At 36.8% G+C, this 18711-nt stretch overlaps 1 pseudogene across 1 annotated transcript in view; it reads left to right on the plus strand.

The window, feature by feature from the left end:
* The first annotated feature begins 388 nt into the window (after positions 1 to 388).
* Positions 389 to 18711, plus strand: part of LOC143684328 (mitochondrial nicotinamide adenine dinucleotide transporter SLC25A51-like) — a 32909-nt pseudogene continuing 14586 nt past the window's right edge. Inside the window, exons 1-2 of the transcript XR_013175989.1 lie at positions 389 to 439; positions 17244 to 17482. The product of XR_013175989.1 is annotated as a mitochondrial nicotinamide adenine dinucleotide transporter SLC25A51-like (transcript). The remainder of the gene's footprint in view (positions 440 to 17243; positions 17483 to 18711) is intronic.

An 18711-nucleotide genomic window follows, 5' to 3' on the forward strand; every position in this document is an offset into this window, starting at 1 on the left:
GTATTGAGGCACCTGTTCCAGCAGTCAGTCCATGAGGACAGATAGTCCAATCCCCACATGTCTCCTTTTCTCATGGTTCCTAATCTTGCCTGGGTCTGTAGTCACAGTTCTGGAAACTTTCCTGTGATCCAGGACTAGTTCTCTAGGACCTCGGTGTCCTGCTTCTCACTAGTTTATTCCCCTACAGGTAGAAAAGGAGGGAGCTATACTCAGACTTGTGTTAAGTGGTGGTACAGAGGGGGAGGTGAAATGGTGGGTGTAAGTCTGATCCCTGAGTCTTTAGGGGAACCTTGGGGGAGCCCATAGGGCAGCTCATCCACCCCATAATTCCTCCTTTTCTCACATCTGCCCTGGGGGCTCTGACCAGATCCTGTTTTTATTCTTCCCCCAGGCAGCAACAGTGACCAGGGCTTTGATGGGTCTCTCATGGCTTATAAAGGTGAGACCCTGGAGGGCCTGAAATGGGAGAGAGATTGGGTCAGAGAGGACACGCCTGGTTAAGGCATGTGGATTCCCTATTTTGGGACATTTTGAAGGTGCAATGGGATATTCATAATGTAAAAACTTAAAATGATGGGCCTGAATTTGTTCTTAATTATTTTCTTTTATAGCACATGATAGATTCCTTATGTGGGACTGAGTGATACAAGATTCTTTCACACACAGCACCCCGCACATACACTGTATGACTTCAAGGAGCCTGACCTCTCTTTCTGCAATTGGCATCTGAATGTTTCTTCATTTCTATTAGATTAATGTGAGGATATGGGAGATTAGCTTGCCCCTGCCAGCAAGACCACCACCCCACACTGACCTGTGTTCCCTGCCCAGATTGACTTTTCTGATCTGATTTGCCCCTCCTCCCTTGCTGTGAAAATGGAAATCTGGGTGTGAGTTTGTTTTTTCAAATTCCTGCCATGAGGTGGGATTGATGGGTTAGTTAAAGGAGAAGAAGATTCCTAAAAATGTGAGAAAGGACTTAAATGGAAGCCCTGAGACCCTTCCAGAACCCCCGTTTGCAGTGGCTAGTGTTGCAGGTGGGGACAGGAGACGGCTGTGAGGAATCAAGGGTGGATGAGTCAGTGTTCAGGACATCCTGGGCTTTGACTGGGTCACTCCTCAGCTGGGCCATCTTCACTGCTCCATTGTCCTTCCCCCTTCAGTTGTAGGGAAACGAGTAGGAAAGTCATGCAGTATTCCAGCCTGGAAACAGTTACATTGCCTAGGGTATGGACAGTGAGAATAGTGGGAAGTTGGATTCTGGATGTAGTTTGAAGATAGGCTTTTCAGGATTTCCTAATGGATTAAATTTTAGTTATGAGAGAAGCAGGAGTCAAGGGGGATATCACGGTTCAGACTGTAAATAAAAAGATGGAGGTGGGAAGACTGGAAGAAGTATGTTTGAGGAAGAACCATCAGAGAAATTAAGTTTAGGAAAAGTTGAATCTGAGATGTCTGTCAGAAATGCAAGTGAGATTGTCAAGTTGGCAGTTACTTTATATGGGTCGGGAATTTAGGAGAAGGGTCTGGGATGGAAAAATAGATTTGAGAGATCATATTTAAATGATGTTTAAAGCCTTGAGAATGGATGAGATCATCAAGGGAGTGATTACCTACAGAAAAGAAAGGAACAAGGACTGAACCCTGTCCTAATTTAAACATAATGGAATGTATATATGTGAAAGTGAAGGATCATTTTATGTTGGGGACAGCCACAGAACCAGGTTTGAGGCTACACAGCCAGTAACAGTATCCCACTCTAGGTTTGGTCCCTTATGGGAACCATGACCACTGCTATTGGGCACAAATGCCTCTGACTCACATAATATAACATGGGGTAAATCTTCATACCGGGGATTTGTCAATGGGTTTTTTAGATATGGCACCAAAAGCACAAGAAACAATAGATAAATCTGACTTTGTCAAAATTAAGAGGTTTTTGGCATCAAAGGAATTTATCAAGGAAGTGAAAAGGCAGCCTATAGAATGGGGAAAAAATGAGTTACACTATGTAATGATACTGTAAGCCAGTGATTGCATAATTTTGATGGCTTGTATGCTGTGTGAATATTTCTTAATGAAACTATGTTAAAAAAGAGTTGTAAACCATGTTTTGGATAAGGGCTTAACAATGTAACAATAAAAAGACAACTCAATTTAAAAATAGGCAAAGAACTTACATAGACATTTTTCCAAATAAGACATATGAATGCCCAAAGAGCATGTGAAAAAAGGCTCAATATCCTTAGCCATTAGGGAGATGCAAATGAAAACCACAATGAGATACTACTTCACATCCCCCAAAGATGGCTATTATTAGAATACAGAAAATACTAAGTGTGGGGAAGTTGCAGAGAAATTGAAACTTCAGTGCATTATAGATGGGGTTGTAAAATAATGCAACCACTGTGAAAAACAATATTAAAATTCCTGAAAAAGATACCAAATGTCTGGCAATTCCACTTTTACTCAAGGAAAACTGAAAATTGGGTCTCACACAGATAGTTGCAAACCAGAGTTTATAGCAGCATTATTGGTAATTGCCAAAAGGTGAAAACAAATGAATATACGAACAAAATGTGGCACATAAACATAATGGGTTATTCGGCCATAAGAAAAAACAAAATTATGAGATGCTATAATGTGGAAGAATGGGAAATGATTATGCTCAGTGAAATAAGCAAGACACAAACACACATATTGAATGATGTAATTTACAAGAGAAGATTAGAAATAGCAAATTTGTAGAGACAGAAAGTAGATTAGAGGTTACCAGGGAATAAGGGGAAAGAGGTTGGGGGATGGGTTATTTGTTTAGGGGGAATAAAAGAACTGAAGAGCTTCCAAAAACTTAGTATGTCCCAGAAGTAAAAGCTTAGGAATATATATGGAATACAAAAATAACCAGTGTCCAGCAAGTTAAAATCATGTCTCAAATCAAATAATAAATAACCAAATAACCAGGCATGCAAAGAAACCAAGAAAATACAATCTATAAGGGAGAGAAAAGCAATAAATCTAAACTAACCCAGAACTGACACAGATGTTAGAATTACAGACAATAATAACAAACTGTTATTAAAAGTGTATTCCATATGTTCAAAAGTTATGCAAGGTAAGGGGGGTGGCAAGGGTAGTTCAATGGTAGAACTCTCACTTGCTATTTAGGAGATCCAAGTTTGATTCCCAGTCCGAGCACTTCCCAAAACAAACAAATAAGCAAAAATAAACAATACAAAAAATTCAACAAATGGTGCTGCAATAATGGGATACTCACATGGAAAAAAAGTGAACCGTGACCCTGCCATATTGCATACAAAAAAAAAGTTATGCAAGACAAAAGATACATGAAAGAAACTGTATTAGTTTCTTAAGCTACCAGAATGCAATGTATCATAAATGAAACAGCTTTTATAAAGGGAATTTAATAAGCTACAAGTTTTCAGTTCTAAGGCTGAGAAAATGTTCAAATTAAGGCACCAACAAGAGGTTACCTTCTCCTAAGAAAGGCTGATACTATCCAGAACACCTTTGTCAACTGAGAAGGCATGTAGCTGGCTTCTGCTGGTCCCTTGCCCCTGGGTCCAGGTCTCTGGGCTCCATTGCTTTCAGCTTCTGTTCCTGTGGGGGTTCCTTACTTTGTTTCTCTAGGGCTAGCTTTCATCTCTTGGCTTCCCTTGGCTCTCTCCAGGTTCTGACTTGCTTAGCATCTCATAGGAAGGCATATGGCATGTTTGTTTGACTCTCTGCCCATGTCTAGGCATCTGTTTTCTCTGTCAGCACACCAAGCATCTCCAAACATCTGTGCCTCTGTCAGCTCTGAAGCAACTGTTCTCCAAACTTCTGCATGTGAGGTTTCTCCAGAATGTTTCCCCTTTTAAAGGATTCTGGTAAACTAATCAAAACCCACCTTGAATGGATGGAGCCATATCTAGTGGAGATGATCTGATCAGGAGTTTCTACCCTACAATATTAAATGAGAATTAAAAGAAATGGCTGCCCCACAGATTGAATAAGATTAAAACATGACTTTTCTGGGGTACATAATAGTTTCAAACTGGCATAGAAACAAAACCAAAATCAGACTTCTAGAAATAAAAATGCAATGTCTAAGATGAAAAATATACTAGATGCTAGGGGAGTTTAATGATAGATCCCATAATGCAAAATAAAAGATCAGTGACCTTGAAGACATAGCAATAGAAACTTTCAAAATAGCATAAAGCAGGCAGGCATTGGTGGCCCAGTGGCAGAGTTCTTGCCTGCCATGCCAGAGACCTGGGTTTGATTCCCAATGACTGCCCGTACCAAAAAAAGAAAACAAAAAACAAAATAAATAAATAAATAAATAACATAAAGTAATAACTATTCAAATGTGTTGTTTCGTTTGTAACATATTTAGATATTATATGCATAATAAGCACAAAAAGGGCAGAGGGAATAAAGCTATATCAGAGTAACATTTCTATGTCTCACTGAAAGTAAGTTAATATAAATCTGGGGTAGATTATTTGAAGATGTATATGATAAACTCTAGAGCAACCACTAAGAAAATACTAAAAAGCATAATGAAAAAATCAATAAAGGATTAAAATGTTTCACTAGAAAAATATGTGCTTAATACAAAAGAAGAAGTAAAGGAGGAGCAGAGGAACAAAAGACATGAGACAAAACAAAAAGTAAAATGGTGGTCAAAAATCCAACTATATCAACATCTTGTGTAAATCAATTAAACAATACAGCCAAAATGCAGAGATTGTCTGACTAGATAAAAAACAAGATCCACCTATATTCTATTTAGAGTAGACACACATGAGATTCAAAGTTACAAAAGATAAAAATTTAATAGGTGGAAAAATATACATCATGCAAACAGCAACCACAAGAAAGCTAGATGGGCTAAACTAATATCAGACAAAACAGACTTTTAAAATGTTGGTAGGGATAAATAAGGGCATTTCATAATGGTAAAGGGGACAATCCATCAAGAAGATATAACAATTATAAACATCATGCGTCTAATAACAGAGCACCAAAATGCACAAGAAAAAGCTGATAGAATTGTGGGAGAAATAGCCAATTCAACAACAACAATTGGAGACTTCAATACCCCACTTTTAGTAATGGATAGAACAACTAGGGAGAAGATCAGCAAGAAGTAGAAGACTTAAATGATGCTATAAACCAACTGGACCTAACAGATATCAGTATAATACTACAACCCAAACAGTGAAATATACATTCTTTGGAATTGAACATGGAACATTCTCCAGGATAGTCCATTGCTAGGCTAAAAGAAATCTCAATAAATTTCACAGATTGAAATTGTAAAAGAGTGTTATCCAAACAAAATGGAATGAAATTAGAAATCAATACCAGAAAGAAATTTGGAAAATGCAAGAATATGTGGAAATTATATAACACATTTCTAAATAGCCAACAAGGCAAAGTATAAATAAAAACAGGAATTAGAAATTACTTTAGTTGAATAAAAATGAAGACACAACATACCAAAACTTTTGGTATTCTACTAAAATTTAGAGGAACATTTATAGCCATAAATACCTATATTAAGCAAGAAAGAAGATCACAAATCAATAATCTAACCTTCCACCATAAGGCATGGGAAAAGTTAAGAGGAATCTAAACCAAAAGCTAGCAAAAGGAAGAAAAATTAACATTAGAGTGGAAATTAACAAAAAACGGGTAGTGAAGAGGAGACATAACTACTGACCTCACAGAAATAAAGGAGGTAATAACAGGATACTATGAACAACTTTACGCTAATAAATACAAGAATTTAGAGGAAATGGACGGGTTCCTGGAAAGACATGAACAACCAATTTTGACTCAAGAAGACATAGATGACTTCAACAAACCAATCACAAGTAAAGAAATTGAATCAGTCATTCAAAAGCTTCCTAAGAAGAAAAGTCCAGGACCAGACGGCTTCACATGTGAATTCTATCAAACATTCCAGAAAGAATTAGTACCAACTCTTCTCAAATTCTTCAAAAAAATCAAAGCGGAGGGAAAACTACCCAATTCATTCTATGAAGCCAACATTACCCTCATACCAAAACCAGGCAAAGATATTACAAGAAAAGAAAACTACAGGCCGATCTCTCTAATGAATATAGATGCAAAAATCCTCAATAAAATTCTAGCAAATCGTATCCAACAACACATTAAAAGAATTATTCATCATGACCAAGTAGGATTCATCCCAGGTATGCAAGGATGGTTCAACATAAGACAATCAATTAATGTAATACACCATATCAACAAATCAAAGCAGAAAAATCACATGATCATCTCAATTGATGCAGAGAACGCATTTGACAAGATTCAACATCCTTTCCTGTTGAAAACACTTCAAAGGATAGGAATACAAGGGAACTTCCTTAAAATGATAGAGGGAATATATGAAAAATCCACAGCTAATATCATCCTTAATGGGGAAAAATTGAAAACTTTTCCCCTAAGATCAGGAACAAGACAAGGATGTCCACTATCACCACTATTATTCAACATTGTGTTGGAGGTTCTGGCCAGAGCAATTAGACAAGAAAAAGAAATACAAGGCATCAAAATTGGAAAGGAAGAAGTAAAACTATCACTGTTTGCAGACGATATGATACTATACGTCGAAAACCCGGAAAAATCCACAACAAAACTACTAGAGCTAATAAATGAGGACAGCAGAGTAGCAGGTTACAAGATCAACATTCAAAAATCTGTAGCATTTCTATACACTAGCAATGAACAAGCGGAGGGGAAAATCAAGAAACGAATCCCATTTACAATTGCAACTAAAAGAATAAAATACCTAGGAATAAATTTAACTAAAGAGACAAAAAACCTATATAAAGAAAACTACAAAAAACTGCTAAAAGAAATCACAGAAGACCTAAACAGATGGAAGGGCATACCGTGTTCATGGATTGGAAGACTAAATATAGTTAAGATGTCAATCCTACCTAAATTGATTTACAGATTCAATGCAATACCAATCAAAATCCCAACAACGTATTTTTCAGAAATAGAAAAACCAATAAGCAAATTTATCTGGAAGGGCAGGGTGCCCCGAATTGCTAAAAACATCTTGAGGAAAAAAAACGAAGCTGGAGGTCTTGCACTGCCTGACTTTAAGGCATATTATGAAGCCACAGTAGTCAAAACAGCATGGTATTGGCATAAAGATACATATATCGACCAATGGAATCGAATAGAGTGCTCAGATATAGATCCTCTCATCTATGGACATTTGATCTTTGATAAGGCAGTCAAGCCAACTCACCTGGGACAGAACAGTCTCTTCAATAAATGGTGCCTAGAGAACTGGATATCCATATGCAAAAGAATGAAAGAAGACCCATATCTCACACCCTACACAAAAGTTAACTCAAAATGGATCAAAGATCTAAACATTAGGTCTAAGACCATAGAACAGTTAGAGGAAAATGTCGGGAGATATCTTATGAATCTTACAATTGGAGGCAGTTTTATGGACCTTAAACCTAAAGCAAGAGCACTGAAGAAGGAAATAAATAAATGGGAACTCCTCAAAATTAAACACTTTTGTGCATCAAAGAACTTCATCAAGAAAGTAGAAAGACAGCCTACACAATGGGAGACAATATTTGGAAACGAAATATCAGATAAAGGTCTAGTATCCAGAATTTATAATGAGATTGTTCAACTCAACAACAAAAAGACAGCCAACCCAATTACAAAATGGGAAAAAGACTTGAATAGACACCTCTCAGAGGAGGAAATACAAATGGCCAAAAGGCACATGAAGAGATGCTCAATGTCCCTGGCCATTAGAGAAATGCAAATCAAAACCACAATGAGATATCATCTCACACCCACCAGAATGGCCATTATCAACAAAACAGAAAATGACAAGTGCTGGAGAGGATGCGGAGAAAGAGGCACACTTATCCACTGTTGGTGGGAATGTCAAATGGTGCAACCACTGTGGAAGGCAGTTTGGCGGTTCCTCAAAAAGCTGAATATAGAATTGCCATACGACCCAGCAATACCATTGCTGGGAATCTACTCAAAGGAATTAAGGGCAAAAACTCAAACGGACATTTGCACACCAATGTTTATAGCAGCGTTATTTACAATTGCAAAGAGATGGAAACAGCCAAAATGTCCATCAACAGACGAGTGGCTAAACAAACTGTGGTATATACATACGATGGAATATTATGCAGCTTTAAGGCAGGATAAACTTATGAAGCATATAATAACATGGATGGACCTAGAGAACATTATGCTGAGTGAGTCTAGCCAAAAACTAAAAGACAAATACTGTATGGTCCCAATGATGTGAATCGACACTCGAGAATAAACTTGGAATATGTCATTGGTAACAGAGTTCAGCAGGAGTGAGAAACAGGGTAAGATAATGGGTAATTGGAGCTGATGGAATACAGACTGTGCAATAGGACTAGATACAAAAACTCAAAAATGGACAGCACAATAATACCTAATTGTAAAGTAATCATGTTAAAACACTGAATGAAGCTGCATCCGAGCTATAGGTTTTTGTTTTGTTTTGTTTTGTTTTGTTTTGTTCTTACTATTATTACTTTTATTTTTTTTCTCTATATTAACATTCTATATCTTTTTCAGTTATATTGCTAGTTCTTCTAAACCGATGCAAATGTACTAAGAAACGATGATCATGCATCTATGTGATGATGTTAAGAATTACTGATTGCATATGTAGAATGGTATGATTTCTAAAAAAAAAAAAATGGTCAGCACAATACTACCTAATTGTAATGTAATTATGTTAAAACACTGAATGAAGCTGCATCTGAGCTATAGTTTTTTTCTTATATATTTTTGTACTTTTTATTTTTATTTTTATTTTCTCTATATATTATCATTTTATTTCTTTTTCTGTTGTCTTGCTATTTCTTTCTCTAAATCGATGCATATGTACTAAGAAATGATGACCATACACCTATGTGATGATATTAAGAATTACTGATTGCATATGTAGAATGGAATGATTTCTAAATGTTGTGTTAGTTAATTTTTTTTTATTAATAATAAAAAAAAGAATAGTGAAACAATACAGAAAATCAATGAACCCGTAGTATGGTTCTCTGAAAAGATAAAATTGACAGCTCTTCAGTTAAACTCAAAAAGAAAAAGAGAAGACTTAAGTTACTAAAATCAGAAAGGAAAGAAGAAACATTACTATAGATCTTCAGAAATAAGAAAGATTGTAAGGCAATACTGTGAACAATTTATGCCAATAAAGTAGATTACTTGGATGAAATGGACGTATTCCTACAAAGAAACAAACCATGAAGCTGACTCAACAATAAATTGAAAATTGGAACAGACTATAACAAGTAAAGCTATTGAATTAGTTATAATAAAATACTACATGCAAGGAAAAGCCTAGGCTCAAATGGCCCTACTAGTGAATTCTAGCAAACATTAAAAGAATAACTAATGCCAATTCTTCACAAACTCTTTCAAAAAATGGAAGAGATTGGAACACTTCCCAACTCAATTATTAAGCCAGTATTACTCTGATACCAAAACCAGACAGATATTGCAAGAAAAGAAAACTAGGGATCAATATATCTTATGAAACAGATACAGAAATCCTCAACAAAATACCAGTAAACAAAATTCAGAAACATGTAAAAAGAATGCTACACCATGACCAATTAGCATTTATCCCAGTATTGCAAGATTGGTTTAACATGTAGTGCATCATATTAATAGAATAAAATACAAAACCCACATGATCATATCAATAGACAGAAAAAGCATTTGACACAATCCAACACCTTTTCATAATAAAAGCACTCAACAAACTAGGAATAAAAGGAAATATCCTTACATCTATTTAAAAAAAAAAAACTACAGATAACATCAAACTTAATGATGAAAGACTTCATGCTGTCTCCCTAAAAACAACAGTTTAAGACAAGAATCTCCATTCTTGCCACTTCCATTTAACATTTTACTGGAGGTTCTAGCCGGAGCCAGGCAAGGAAATGAAGTAAAAAAGCATACCTATTAGAAAAGAAGAATAATGCTATCTCTATCTGCAGTTGACACGATTTTAGAGAGGATTCTAAGAAACCTACTAAATAACTATTAGAACTCATAAATGAGTTCAGCAAGGTTGCAGGAACATAAGATCGGTATACCAAAACTAACTGTATTTCAATATACTTTGGATGAACATTCCAAATATGATACTAAAAAAACAATTCCATTTACAATAGCATTAAAAAGAATAAAATACTTAGGATTTTATTAGGAATAAATTTAACAAAAGAAATGCAAAACATATACTACAAAAATTTAAACTACATCACAATGTTACAAAACAAAGATCTAAATAAATGGAAAGACATTTTATGTTCAAGGATCAGATGTTTAGATGGCAATATCCCAAACTTGATCAACATAGTCTCTAGCAAATACCAGTTGACTTCTTTGCAGAAATTGACAAACTCATCTTAAAATTCATATGTAGGGTGGGCCACGGTGGCTCAGCAGGCAAGAATGCTTGCTTGCCATGCCAGAGGACCCAGGTTCGTTTCCCAGTGCCTGCCCATATATAAAAAAAAAAATTCATATGTAAATTCAAAGTACCCAGAATACCTAAAACATTCCTGAATAAGAGAACACACTTGATTGTTAACACTAAACAAATTTCAAAGGAAACTATGAAACTAGAGTATCAAGACAGTGTGATATTGGCATAAGGAAAGACATATAGATCAATGGAATAGAATTAAGAGTACAGAAATCAATGTTCATGTTTATGGTCAATTGAATTTCAACAACAGTGCCAAGAAAATTCAATATATGAAGATAGTCTTTTCAATAAATAATGCTTGGAAAACTGGATATACACATGTAAAAGAATGATGTTGGACATTTACCTCATACCATATACCAGCATCATATCAAAATGGATCAAAAATTTTTAAATTGGATCAAAATTTAAATGTAAGAGCTAAAAATATTAAACTCTTAGGAGAAAATATGTACATAAATCTTTGTGACATTTGATTAGACATTGGTTTCTTAAATATGACACCAAAAACACAAGTAGCAATAGGACAAATATATAAATTGGACTAAATTAGATTTAAAAACATTTGTGCAAAGAACACCATCAAAAATATGAAAATACAACTCAGAATGGGAGAAAATATTTGCAAATCATATAGCACCTGGTAAGTGACTTGTTTCTAGAATATGCAAAAAAGAAAAGAAAAAGAAACTCTTAAAACTCAATAACAGTATGCCTAGGAGTTACTTCTGGAGGACCTCTTTTGTTGCTCAGATGTGGCCTCATGCTCTGTAAGCCCAACTCTACAAATGGAATCATTGCTACCCCTACCCCCACATGGGACATGACATCCAGGTTTGAAAGTCTCCTTGGTGGCATGGAAGATGACTCCCAGGGATGACTCTTGCCCTGGCACCATGGGATCAACAATTCAATCCTGACCAAAAGGGGGGAAAGAAGTGTAACTAATAAATTATCAGTGGTAGGGAGAGTTCAAATAGAGTCAAGAGGCTACTCTCGAGGTTGCTCTTAGGCAAGTTTCAGTTGGACATTCCTACCTATCATAACTTGCTGAAGTACAGGCAGGACCATTCCAGCCAATCCTAAAGAACACCTAGGGCAATATATAGGATTCCACAAGGGTTCCATGCACTAGAGTAAATTTCCAGAAACCTACAACCTCCAGATGGGTCCCTGGACCAGCTAAGTCCTAAAACCTAAAGGGCCCAACCTCTCCAGAAGATGAGCTAGTTCCATCTCCCTACAGCATATTATTGACAGTCCCTTCCAACATGAAAAAGTTAGAATGGCCATAGCCCAAATACCCCTAAAGAGAGGGATAGAAAGATAAAACGTGATGGTGGAATTATGCAGAGAAGATAAAATTTAACAAATGAATATGATTGCTGAATCATTAAATTGATATCTCTTTTAGTCTCCAGTGTCTTAGAACAGCTAGAAGTAAAAACCTAAAATTGTGGAATTGTAACCCATGCCAAACTCTGGAATATATTCTACAACTAATTGTGGTGCTGTGCTTTGAAATTTACTGCTTTTTTGTATATATATTATTTTTCACTAAAAAAAAAGAAGAAAGTTGATTGTTATAATAAAAAAGAATGCATTCCTTCTAGCTTCCTATATTCTGGAGCAGCTAGAAGGAAAAATCTGAGATGATGGTATGGTATGGTATGGTACAGTATGGTATGGTAGCCGATGACAAACTGGGTAGAACCCTCACACCAGTCCTGTAACTACTCGTTGAAGAGTACTTCAAACACTACTGCTTTTTTATTTCTTTGCTTCATGTGTTTATATTATACTATATAATTTAAAAGTAAAAAAAACTCAAGAGAAATGATTGGGTATGGAATGATGAAAATTTTCTAAAACTGTTTTTGAGATGATTAAGATATTCTAAAATTGGTTGTGGTGATCATTGAACAAGTCTGACTATACTAAAAAAATACATTGAATTGTGCACTTTAAAAATGGTTGAGCGGGCCACAGTGGCTCAGCAGGCAGAGTTCTCGCCTGCCATGCCAGAGGACCCAGGTTCAATTCCCGGTGCCTGCCCATGTGGAAAAAAAAAAACATAGCTTAAAAAGTACATTCAAAAAAAAAAAAAAAAAAGCTACCGAGAATTCTTTGGCGGGCCGCGGTGGCTCAGCGGGCAAAGTGCTTGCCTGCTATGCCGGAGGACCTCGGTTCGATTCCCGGCCCCAGCCCATGTAACAAAAACGGAGAAACAGAATACAATAAAAACAAGAAAATGTTTAAAGATGTTTCCCTTTCTTCCTTCCTTCCTTCCTTCTATCCTTCCTTCCTTCTCTCTGTCTTTCCTTTAAAAAAAAAAAAAAATGGTTGAGTTACATGGTAGGTGAATTATATTTCAATAAAGCTGCTCTAAAAAAAAAAAGTTGTGGCTCACATTAAATGAAGTAGAGATGCCAGAATTTCCACAGCAGATTGTAGAGAATGAGATCAGAAGGCTCAGAGGAGTGTGTGTGCTAGAATGGATCTTCTCTTTAAGACTGGAAAACCCACAAAGGCATCTATCTTCCTTGGGAGAACCCAAGGGCACTTTGTTTACCAGGCAATACAAAATGAGCAGGAAAAGGGAGTATCACATTATTGTATCTGTTCTTTGCAGGCTGCAGCTGACTCTGAGAGATGTTATTATAGAACTTAGCTCCCTAGCTGCAAGATGGATAAGATCTCAGAAAAGCAAGGCCAGATGGCAGCAAGAATAATCCAATGTAAGCAAAATTGCCAAATTAGCCAGAAATGTCTAAATGGAATCTAGGAGATACTAACCTGTAAGAGGTTTATGGAAATGCAAAATAGGTAGGTCATGGTGTTCCTAGAGGTAAGATAGATGGGCAGCCAACAAGAGTATTGCTTGATATTATAATCAATAGATCAAAAATGGGGAAAAATTGAAAACGTTCCCCCTAAGATCAGGAACAAGACAAGGATGTCCACTATCACCACTATTATTCAACATTGTGTTGGAGGTTCTAGCCAGAGCAATTAGACAAGAAAAAGAAATACAAGGCATCAAAATTGGAAAGGAAGAAGTAAAACTCTCACTGTTTGCAGATGATATGATACTATACGTCGAAAACCCGGAAAAATCCACAACAAAACTACTAGAGCTAATAAATGAGTACAGCAAAGTAGCAGGTTACAAGATCAACATTCAAAAATCTGTAGCATTTTTATACACTAGCAATGAACAAGCGGAGGGGGAAATCAAGAAACGAATCCTATTTACAATTACAACTAAAAGAATAAAATACCTAGGAATAAATTTAACTAAAGAGACAAAAAACCTATATAAAGAAAACTACAAAAAACTGCTAAAAGAAATCACAGAAGACCTAAACAGATGGAAGGGCATACCGTGTTCATGGATTGGAAGACTAAATATAGTTAAGATGTCAATCCTACCTAAATTGATTTACAGATTCAATGCAATACCAATCAAAATCCCAACAACGTATTTTTCAGAAATAGAAAAACCAATAAGCAAATTTATCTGGAAGGGCAGGGTGCCCCGAATTGCTAAAAACATCTTGAGGAAAAAAAACCAAGCTGGAGGTCTTGCACTGCCTGACTTTAAGGCATATTATGAAGCCACAGTGGTCAAAACAGCATGGTATTGGCATAAAGATAGATATATCGACCAATGGAGTCGAATAGAGTGCTCAGATATAGACCCTCTCATCTATGGACATTTGATCTTTGATAAGGCAGTCAAGCCAACTCACCTGGGACAGAACAGTCTCTTCAATAAATGGTGCCTAGAGAACTGGATATCCATATGCAAAAGAATGAAAGAAGACCCATATCTCACACCCTACACAAAAGTTAACTCAAAATGGATCAAAGATCTAAACATTAGGTCTAAGACCATAGAACAGTTAGAGGAAAATGTCGGGAGATATCTTATGAATCTTACAATTGGAGGCGGTTTTATGGACCTTACACCTAAAGCAAGAGCACTGAAGAAGGAAATAAATAAATGGGAACTCCTCAAAATTAAACACTTTTGTGCATCAAAGAACTTTATCAAGAAAGTTGAAAGACAGCCTACACAATGGGAATCAATATTTGGAAACGACATATCAGATAAAGGTCTAGTATCCAGAATTTATAATGAGATTGTTCAACTCAACAACAAAAAGATAGCCAACCCAATTACAAAATGGGAAAAAGACTTGAATAGACACCTCTCAGAGGAGGAAATACAAATGGCCAAAAGACACATGAAAAGATGCTCAATGTCCCTGGCCATTAGAGAAATGCAAATCAAAACCACAATGAGATATCATCTCACACCCACCAGAATGGCCATTATCAACAAAACAGAAAATGACAAGTGCTGGAGAGGATGCGGCGAAAGAGGCACACTTATCCACTGTTGGTGGGAATGCCAAATGGTGCAACCACTATGGAAAACAGTTTGGCGGTTCCTCAAAAAGCTGAATATAGAATTGCCATACAACCCAGCAATACCATTGCTGGGAATCTACTCAAAGGAATTAAGGGCAAAAACTCAAACAGACATTTGCACACCAATGTTTATAGCAGCGTTATTTATAATTGCAAAGAGATGGAAACAGCCAAAATGTCCATCAACAGAGGAGTGGCTAAACAAACTCTGGTATATACATACGATGGAATATTATGCAGCTTTAAGGCAGGATAAACTTATGAAGCGTGTAATAACATGGATGGACCTAGAGAACATTATGCTGAGTGAGTCTAGCCAAAAACTAAAAGACAAATACTGTATGGTCCCAATGATGTGAATCGACACTCGAGAATAAACTTGGAATATGTCATTGGTAACAGAGTTCAGCAGGAGTTAGAAACAGGGTAAGATAATGGGTAATTGGAGCTGATGGAATACAGACTGTGCAATAGGACTAGATACAAAAACTCAAAAATGGACAGCACAATAATACCTAATTGTAAAGTAATCATGTTAAAATACTGAACGAAGCTGCATCCGAGCGATAGGTTCTTGTTTTGTTTTGTTTTGTTTGTTTTGTTCTTATTATTATTACTTTTATTTTTTTCTCTATATTAACATTCTATATTTTTTTCTGTTATACTGCTAGTTCTTCTAAACCGATGCAAATGTACTAAGAAACGATGATCATGCATCTATGTGATGATGTTAAGAATTATTGATTGCATATGTAGAATGGTATGATGTCTAAAAAAAAAAAAAAAAAAATGGTCAGCACAATACTGCCTAACTGTAATGTAATTATGTTGGAACGCTGAATGAAGCTGCATCTGATCTATAGATTTTTTTTGTTTTTTTTTTCTTTCTCTTATATATTTTTGTACGTTTTATTTTTATTTGTGTTTTCTCTGTGTTATCACTTTATTTCTTTTTCTGTTGTCATGCTATTTCTTTCTCTAAATCGATGCATATGTACTGAGAAATGATGACCATACACCTATGTGATGATATTAAGAATTACTGATTGCAAATGTAGAATGGATTGATTTCTAATGTTGTGTTAGTTAATTTTTTTAATTAATAAAAAAAAATAGATCAAAAATGAATGAGCTAAGGGCGGTGTGATGGTGGCTCAGTGGCAGAATTCTTGCCTGCCATGCTAGAGACCAGGGTTCAATTCCCAGTGCCTGCCCATGCAAAAAAATTAAAAATAAAAAAATAAAAAGAGCTGAAGGTTGAAATTAGTACCCCAATAGAAAGTTACAATCCATTGCCCAGTATCCATACCTGAGCCTATTCTGCGATCCAGAACTCATTGATTGAAGGAGAGGCCAGGTCCTCTGAGGAAGCACCCTATAATACCATGGCAAGTGAGTACAGTAGTAACTTCCCCAGTTCTTCCCTAATGGGACCTTTGGCTGTTAACCTCTGTACCCATACATTGAAGAAAAGAAAGACTTAGGTTTTTTTTTTCAGGTCTAATGATATGGGATCCAATTTGACACTGATATCTGGGAAACTGAAGCACCATCATGGACTCTTATTAGAGGAGAGGCATATGGGGAACAGGAAATAATTGGAGATCTGTTACTGATCCACTCATTTCTTTGTAGGTTGCCTGTGCCCACACATCCACTTGTTGGTTATTTCCCTGTTTTCCAAATAAGTAATTGAAATAGACACATTTAGCAGTTGGCAGAACCCTCACATTGGTTCCTTGGCGTGTGGAGTAAAATCTTTGTAGTAAGAAAGGACCAGTGGAAGTACCTCAAACTTCCTCCCAACTTCAATCAAGAAAGAAAATTAAAAGTGTTAATGTATCTCAGTAGTAATGAAATAGTGCCACCCTCAAAAGCTTGAAAGATGCAAGGATAGCTGTCCCATCATATAACTATTTAATTCACCAGTTTGATTCTTGGAACAACTAGATGGATTATGGTAAATAATAAGTAATTACTGAAAACTTAACCAAGAAGTACCCACAATTACAGTAGCTGTGCTGAGTGTGGTATCCTTTCAAGAGCAAGCTTATGCAGCTTCCAGTACAAGGTATTTGACTATTCATTTGCCTAATGCTGTTATTTCGCTATCTATGAAAAATAGCATCAGAAACTATTTGTTTTCACATGATACTATACATTTTTATTTTGTCCCAGAGCTGTGTTAGTAATCCTACTCTGTATCATAATATAGAATGAAGAAAATGGACCGCATTTGGACATTCCACAGAACATCACATTGGTCTACTATATTGATGATGTCACTTTATTAGAACCTGATGAGCGAGAACTGGAATGTATATGGATGAACACAATTACACTACAACGGATGGTACTTAAACTATTCCAGGATTCACAGGCCTGCCACAATGATGAATGTTTGAAGGATTAAGTGGTCTGGAGCATGAGAGAACATCACCTCAAAAGTAAAAGGTACAATTAAGATTGCAGAGTGAGACTATCTGGGTTTCTATTCTCCCCCCCCCGCCCCCCCCCAGAGCCTTTGAACAACAAACAGAACTAGCAAAAACATCTTTTTCAAAACTCCAGAACAGTTAAAGGATTTCAGTAACAGGGTGAGTGCTAAATCAAGAAAAAGGCAACTGTTCTAGTTTGCTAGCTGCCAGAATGCAATATACCAGAAACAGAGTGGCTTTTAAAAAGGGGAATTTAATAAGTTGCTAATTTACAGTTCTAAGGCCAAGAAAATGTCCCAATTAAAACAAGTCTATAAAAATGTCCAATCTAAGGCATCCAGGGAAAGATATCTTGGTTCAGGAAGGCCGATGAAGTTCAGGGTTTCTTTCTCAAGTGGAAGGGCACACAGCAAACACAGTCGGGGTTTCTCTCTCATCTGGAAGGGCACATGGCGAACATGGCGTCATCTGCTAGCTTCTTCTCCTGGCTTCTGGTTTCATGAAGCTCCCCGGGAGGTGTTTTCCTTCTTCATCTCCAAAGGTCACTGGCACGTGGACTCTCTGCTTTGTGGTGCTGCTCTCTCTGAATCTCTTATTCTCTAAAATGTTTCCTCTTTTATAGGACTCCAGTAAACCAATCAAGAACCACCCAAATGGGTGGAGACATGTCATCACCTAATCCAATTTAACAACCACTCTGACTAAATCACATCATCCAGGGAGATGATCTCATTACAGTTTCAAACATACAGTATTGAATAGGGATTATTCTACCTTTATGACATGGGATTTTGATTAAAACATGGATTTTCTAGGGGGCATACTTCCTTTCAAACCAGCACAGCAACTTATAAAAAGTGGTATGCATGTTCCAAGGAACAGCTAGAGAAGTAATAGAAAATTGACCAGGACAACGATTCCAGGGTGCAAGTGACCTGAGAGGGTCTTCTACACCACATAGGGAGGCCCTGGTTGAAAGAGCTGAAGAATTGAGACACAGAGAGCCAGAGACCATCCAGCTAGGGCAGAGAGCCTAATGCATCTCTCTCCAGATGGAGGCCTTGAGCCCTCAGGAATGCTCAGACAGGGAATCAGGGGCTAGGAAGTCAGGCACAGGTACATGTACCCCCATGACCCATGAACTCCCCCAGCCTCCCACACACCTGAAGCCCACCCCCATTGCAACATTCTTCCCCTCCCCATGCCCCGTGCACCGAAGCCCCCCGACCCACCCCACCACAGGTG

The sequence above is a fragment of the Tamandua tetradactyla genome, chromosome 5 (genome assembly GCF_023851605.1).
Source record: "Tamandua tetradactyla isolate mTamTet1 chromosome 5, mTamTet1.pri, whole genome shotgun sequence".
Taxonomy (NCBI): domain Eukaryota; kingdom Metazoa; phylum Chordata; class Mammalia; order Pilosa; family Myrmecophagidae; genus Tamandua; species Tamandua tetradactyla.